We start from the raw sequence: 6,532 nt of genomic DNA on the forward strand, positions 1-6,532 counted from the left end.
GTGCAACAATTTAAGAATAATGTAAATGTAAAATTGCAAAGAATTTGGGGATCACATCATCTATGGTCCATAATATCATTAAAAGATTCAGAGAATCTGGAAAAATCTCTATATCAGAGACAAGGCTGAAAACTGACATTGGATGCCTGTGATCTTCAGGCCCTCAGGTGACGCTGCATTAAAAACAGACGTGTCTGTCATAGAAATCACTCTATGGGCTCAGAAACACTTCAGAAAACCATCATCTGTGAAAACAGTTAATTACTGCATCCACAAATGCAAGTTAAAACCAGATATAAACAATATCCAGAAACACTGCCACCTTCTCTGGGCCCAAGCTCTTTTATGATAGACTGAGGCAAAGTGGAAAATTGTCCCGAGGTTTGATAAATCAAAAGTAGAAATTCTTTTTAGAAATCATGGACACCACATCCTCCAGGCTAAAGAGGAGAGGGACCATCTGGCTTTTTATCAGTGCACAGTTCAAAAGCCAGCATCTGTGATGGTATGAGGGTGCATTAATGCACATGACATGGGTAGCTTGTACATCTGGGAAGGCATCATTAATGCTGAATGATATATACATGTTTCAGAGCAATAGGCTGCTGAAATCTTTTTCAGTGAAGGTCTTCCTTCTTTCAGCAAAACAATGCTAAACCACTTTCTGCACATATTAAAACTGCATGGCTCTGTCGTAAAAGAGTCCAGGTGCTAAACTGGCCTGCCTGCAGTCCAGACCTGTCCCCCATTGAAAACATTTGGCACATTATGAAGCGCAAAATATAACAAAGGAGACCCCGAACTGTTGAACAACTGAAATGATGTGCAAGAAGATCGCATTTCTCTTTCAAAACTACAGCAGTTGATCTCCTCAGTTCCCAAACGTTTACAGAGTATTTTTAAAAGGAGAGGTGATGCAACACAATGGTAAACATGCCCCGTCCCTACTTTTTTGAAACGTGTTGCTGACATCATATTCAACATGAGCATATATTTTAAAAAAAAATAAAATTTATCAGTTTCAATATTTAATATGTTGTCTTTGTACTATTTTCAATGAAATATAGGATTTCCATGATTTGCAAATCTTCACATTCTGTTTTTATTTACAGTTTACACAGCATCCCAACTTTTTTGGAATTGGGGCTGTAGAAAAAGTGCATTTCCTATAACTCTCAGCTCAGCTGTGGTGTCTGTGGTGTGATGCCGTTGATCCAAACTTGCAAAGAGAAGTGAGCTGGTTCATTGACAAGAAAAAAAAAATCTTATAATTTATGGGTTTTGTTTCTCATAAACTTGAGATGTTTTTTTTCTCATAAATGTTTGACTATTTCCATAAATTCATGAATTTTTCATCTCAGAGAATATCTGAGTCCCCCCCCCCCCCCCCACACACACACACACCCTCTCTAACACACAAATTAAAGATTATAATCTCAGAAATTGAGTTTTTTTCTTGGAATATTTCCACCCTTCCCCAGTTCTGTATTTTTTTAATTTATTTTTTAATCTACAGTGGCCCTAATACACTGCCAAAATCTAACCATTCATATGGCCTGTGCCAATGGCACATCTGAATGTCTAGACTGCTCATCTTAAGACCTTTGGTTACAGGTTAATTTATGAATAACTGGTTACATGTAGAAAAAGAAATGAGAATATACTTCCTGTAGATAGGGACAAGCCAATATAAAACGTCAGACTGGGTCTTTATACATGGATGAGTTCATTTACATAATTGGCTGTGAAGCTGTGATAGCCTGATGCTCCAGTCACATGCTCATTAGAGGGATATCATCACTGAAGAGTCAATTGAGTGTGCTATATAACACATGTTACACACACAATTCCCAAGAGACAAAATAATAATGGTACTTAAAGCAATGTAAAAAAGTGAACATGTGGGAAGAGATGTAAGTACTAACTGAAGGAGAGAGTGGGCAAAGGGGGTGTGTGCATTGTAAAGGAGGTTGAACAAAAATGTATTCTCCTGTAATTCTTCGTTTGCACGTGACATCATAGCTAATTATGCATGAGGCTTTGAACCGGAAGTGGGCCATGTTGGAGGATATACACAAACTCACGTGGCACACATTTACTATAAAAGAGGTTGTTACACTCAAGAATTCCTTTTGTTTCTTATGCCTACTCTTTGTGCTGGAATTGGATGCGGGCACAACTCTATTCGAGACAAGGGGACTTATAAGTTCTTTAGAATTCCAGCAATTATAAATAATCAAGGAGAAAATACAAGAGAGTTGTCCATGGAGCGTAGACATCAATGGCTGTCCAACATAAACCGGGCTGGTCTAAGCAATGAGAAAGCAAAAACCACCACACGAGTCTGCAGTGAACATTTTATCAATGGTAAGTGCCATGAGCTAGTTATTACTGAAAGATCGCACTATATAAGAAATATTGGATCGTTTAATAGCCTGCTTGTGCAGAAACTCACCGTGGTCATCGAGTGTATGATCCGACAATCAAAGGCTTCTACGATTATTTCATTTTAAAAAGCACTGTATATATAACTTTTGATGATGATGCTTTTATTTTGCTTTTTCTTCCATTTGGGAAACCAACTGATCTCTACAATTTTATGGCTCCAGACTGGGCTCCAACACAAAATATGGACCACAACAAAATCAAAGATGGTACTAAAGCGGTAGCTCGAAATTCTAGGCTTACAGAGTGCAGAAAGAAACGCAAAATTATTGAAGAATCTTCCCAAACGATCACAGAGTCAATCGAAGAAGATTCATGTCAATCAGCTACCTCAAATACTGCAGCCTCCTCACCCGGAGAGTGCTCTTTTATAACTAAATATGTTATACAGTGTGTTAGAAGCCTATCTTTTGAAGCAGTCAAAATTATTGTTTTGAAAATAGATTTGAAAAATGACAACTTCGAAATGTAACTTCTCGTACTTCCAGTCTGTACCCTTACCACTGTGTATATATGTATATTGTACAGTATATCCTCCAACATGGTGTCAGTCAATGACCCAAGCAGTTTTGGTCACATGGTTGCAAATAAAGAATTAACCAGGAAACATAAGTCATTAAGCATAGTGCTGGGTCTGTCTTTTGTAATGATCCACATGTCTCAGCTATAAATCACTGTGATGAGCCTTTGAAGGGATTTTATGAAGATTTTGTTTCAGTGGTGAATGAACATGCTCCATCTTTGATTGTAAACATCTGTGAAGTAAAAGCACAATGAGTGAATTTAGCCACAGTCCACAGACACCCGCTGTGAAGTAGCATATCAGCACATCCTTTGACACATGGATTCGCAGGTATACAACACACACTCTCACACTCGTACAGCTTTATTGATTAATTTCTCTTCCTTTGATCACCTGTTGCTTCTACTTGTTTATCTCACACATCTTGATTTTCTCACCAGAGAAACAAAATAACTGAAAGATACACTCACCTGCCACTTTATTAAGTACAGCCATCCACCTACAGTTTTATGCAGTTACCTAATCAGCCGATCCCTTGACAGCAGTACAATGCATCCAATCATGAAGATCCAAAACAAGAGCTTCAGTTAATGTTCATTTCAAACATCAGAATGGGAAAAATTGTGATCTCAAAGTGTGGCTTTCTTTCACTGTGGCACAGTTGTTAGTTTGCGCCAGATGGACTGGTTTGAATATTTCAGAAACTGCTGATCTCCTGGGCTTTTCACACACAACAGTCTCTACACAGAATGGTGTGAAAAACAAAAAAACATTGAGTGAGCAACAGTTCTGTGGGTGGAAACAAACACCTTGTTGATAAGAGAGGTCAGAGGAAAATGACCAGATTGGTTTGAGCTGCGTGGGCGGCACGGTGGTGTAGTGGTTAGTGCTGTCGCCTCACAGCAAGAAGGTCCGGGTTCGAGCCCCATGGCCGGCGAGGGCCTTTCTGTGCGGAGTTTACATGTTCTCCCCGTGTCCGCGTGGGTTTCCTCCGGGTGCTCTGGTTTCCCCCACAGTCCAAAGACATGCAGGTTAGGTTAACTGGTGACTCTAAATTGACCGTAGGTGTGAATGTGAGTGTGAATGGTTGTCTGTGTCTATGTGTCAGCCCTGTGATGACCTGGCGACTTGTCCAGGGTGTACCCCGCCTTTCACCCGTAGCCAGCTGGGATAGGCTCCAGCTTGCCTGCGACCCTGTAGAAGGATAAAGCGGCTAGAGATAATGAGAATGATGAGGTTTGAGCTGCCAGGAAGGATATAGCAACTCTTACAACCGTGGTGAGCAGAAAAGCATCTCAGCATGCAACAGCAGAAAACCGCATTGGGTTTCACTCCTGCCAGCCAAGAACAGGAGTCTTAGAATCAAGAACAAGTTCCTATTAAAGTGGCCAGTGAGTGGTGTTTATGGATGTTTATCAGGTAGACATTTATCGGCAAGATGTGTAGCAATGAGATGTTTGTCAGTGAGCCATGTAGCACTGAAATGTTTATCAGCTAGACATGTAACAGCAACACATGTAACAGTGAAACATGTAACAGCAAGATGTAGAACAGCGAGACGTGCAACAATGAGATGTTTATTGGTGAGATGTGTAAACGCAAGATGTCTCACAGCGAGATGTTTATTGATGAGATGTGTAACATTGAGCCATTTATTGGCAAGACATGTAACAATGAGATGTGTAATAGTGAGATGTTTATTGGTGAGACGTAATATTGAGACATCCATCCATCCATCCATCCATCCATTATCTGTAGCCTCTTATCCTGTCCTACAGGGTTGCAGGCAAGCTGGAGCCTATCCCAGCTGACTATGGGCGAGAGGCAGGGTACACCCTGGACAAGTCACCAGGTCATCACAGGGCTGACACATAGACACAGACAACCATTCACTCTCACATTCACACCTATGGTCAATTTAGAGCCATCAATTAACCCTAACCTGCATGCCTTTGGACTGTGGGGGAAACCAGAGCATCCGGAGGAAACCCACGCAGACACAGGGAGAGCATGCAAACTCCACACAGAAAGGCCCTTGTCGGCCGTTGGGCTCGAACCCAGGACCTTCTTGCTGTGAGGTGACAGTGCTAACCACTACACCACCGTGCCGCCCAATATTGAGACATTTATTTGCAAAATGTGTAACGGAGACATGCAATGGAGACATGTAATAGCAAGATGTTAATCGGTGAAACATCTAACATCAAGATGTTTATCTGTGAGACGTGTCACAATGAGCCATGTAAAAGCAAGACTTTGAAGAGCGAGACGTTTACCAGTCAGATGTGTAACAGCAAGACAAGTAACAGCGAGACGTTCATCAGTGAGATGTGTAACATTGAGGCATTTATTGACAAGTCATATCACAGAGACATGTAATGGTGAGATGTTTATCGGTGAGATGTGCAACAGTGAGATGTTTATTGGCAAGTCATGTAACAGTGAGATATTTATTTGTGAGATGTCCAACAGTGAGATGTTTATCAGTGAGACATGAAACAGTGAGATTGTGGCAGTGGGGGCGTGGTCAAGCATCAGTTTGTGAATGGAGGGTGGGGTGGGGTCGGGGAAGGTGAGTGGCCAAGTCATTACACCTGTTGACAATTAATGTGTGTGTATGTTTGTTGCAGTGATGGTGGAGCATAAAAGGAGGGGAAGAGCAGAGAAGAGAACCCAGGGACCAGACACAACTGTGTGTGTACGTGCATGTGTCCTGGAGTTGAGTAAGTGAAGCTGAAAAGCTTAAATAAATGTGTGTCTGAACATTATCTCCCGCCTGCCGTACTTCTGTACCCCACCCACATCACGGAAATCATTACAGTGGTGCCGAAACCCAAGAGTACCGAAGGGAGCCAGCCCCATGGAGTCCTTGCCATTCAAGGACCTCATCCATGCCCTCGCTACCACTCAGCAGAACCAGCATCAAGCACTGACTGCCTTCTGGAAGGAGCAGGATCAACACTTTGAAGCCTTGGTGCTGGCCCAGCAGGAAGATCGTCAGGTGTTCCAGCACCTGCTTGCATCGGCTGGGTCCTCGACCACCACTGCAGTGGACCCTCCCCACCTCACCCTTATGAAGATGGGCCCACATGACGATCCGGAAGCCTTCCTCGCAATCTTTGACCAAGCGGCCGAAGCATGGGGGTGGCTGGTCGAGCAGTGCACAGCATTCCTCCTTCCGCTGTTGACTGGTGAGGTGAAGCTCACCGCACAGCAGCTCCCTACCGACAGCTAGCTCATATACACCAACTTGAAGCGAGCCATCCTACAGCGTGTTGGCTGCTCCCTGGAACAACAGCATCAGTGCTTCCAGATGCTGAAGTTGGAGGAGGTCGGCCGGCTGTTCGCATTCGGCCAACAGCTCTGGGATGCCTGCCAGCAGTAGCTGAGGGCAGATGACCGTGACGCCGAGGGAATCATTGACCTGGTGACACTGGAGCAGTTTATTGTGCGATTTCCGGGAGGAATGGTGGAGTGGGTCCAGTGTCATCACCCGGCATCACTGGAACAAGCCATCGAACTGGCAGAGGACCACCTGGTGGTGGTTCCAATGGCAGGAGAACG

The sequence above is a fragment of the Neoarius graeffei genome, chromosome 5 (genome assembly GCF_027579695.1).
Source record: "Neoarius graeffei isolate fNeoGra1 chromosome 5, fNeoGra1.pri, whole genome shotgun sequence".
NCBI lineage: Eukaryota > Metazoa > Chordata > Actinopteri > Siluriformes > Ariidae > Neoarius > Neoarius graeffei.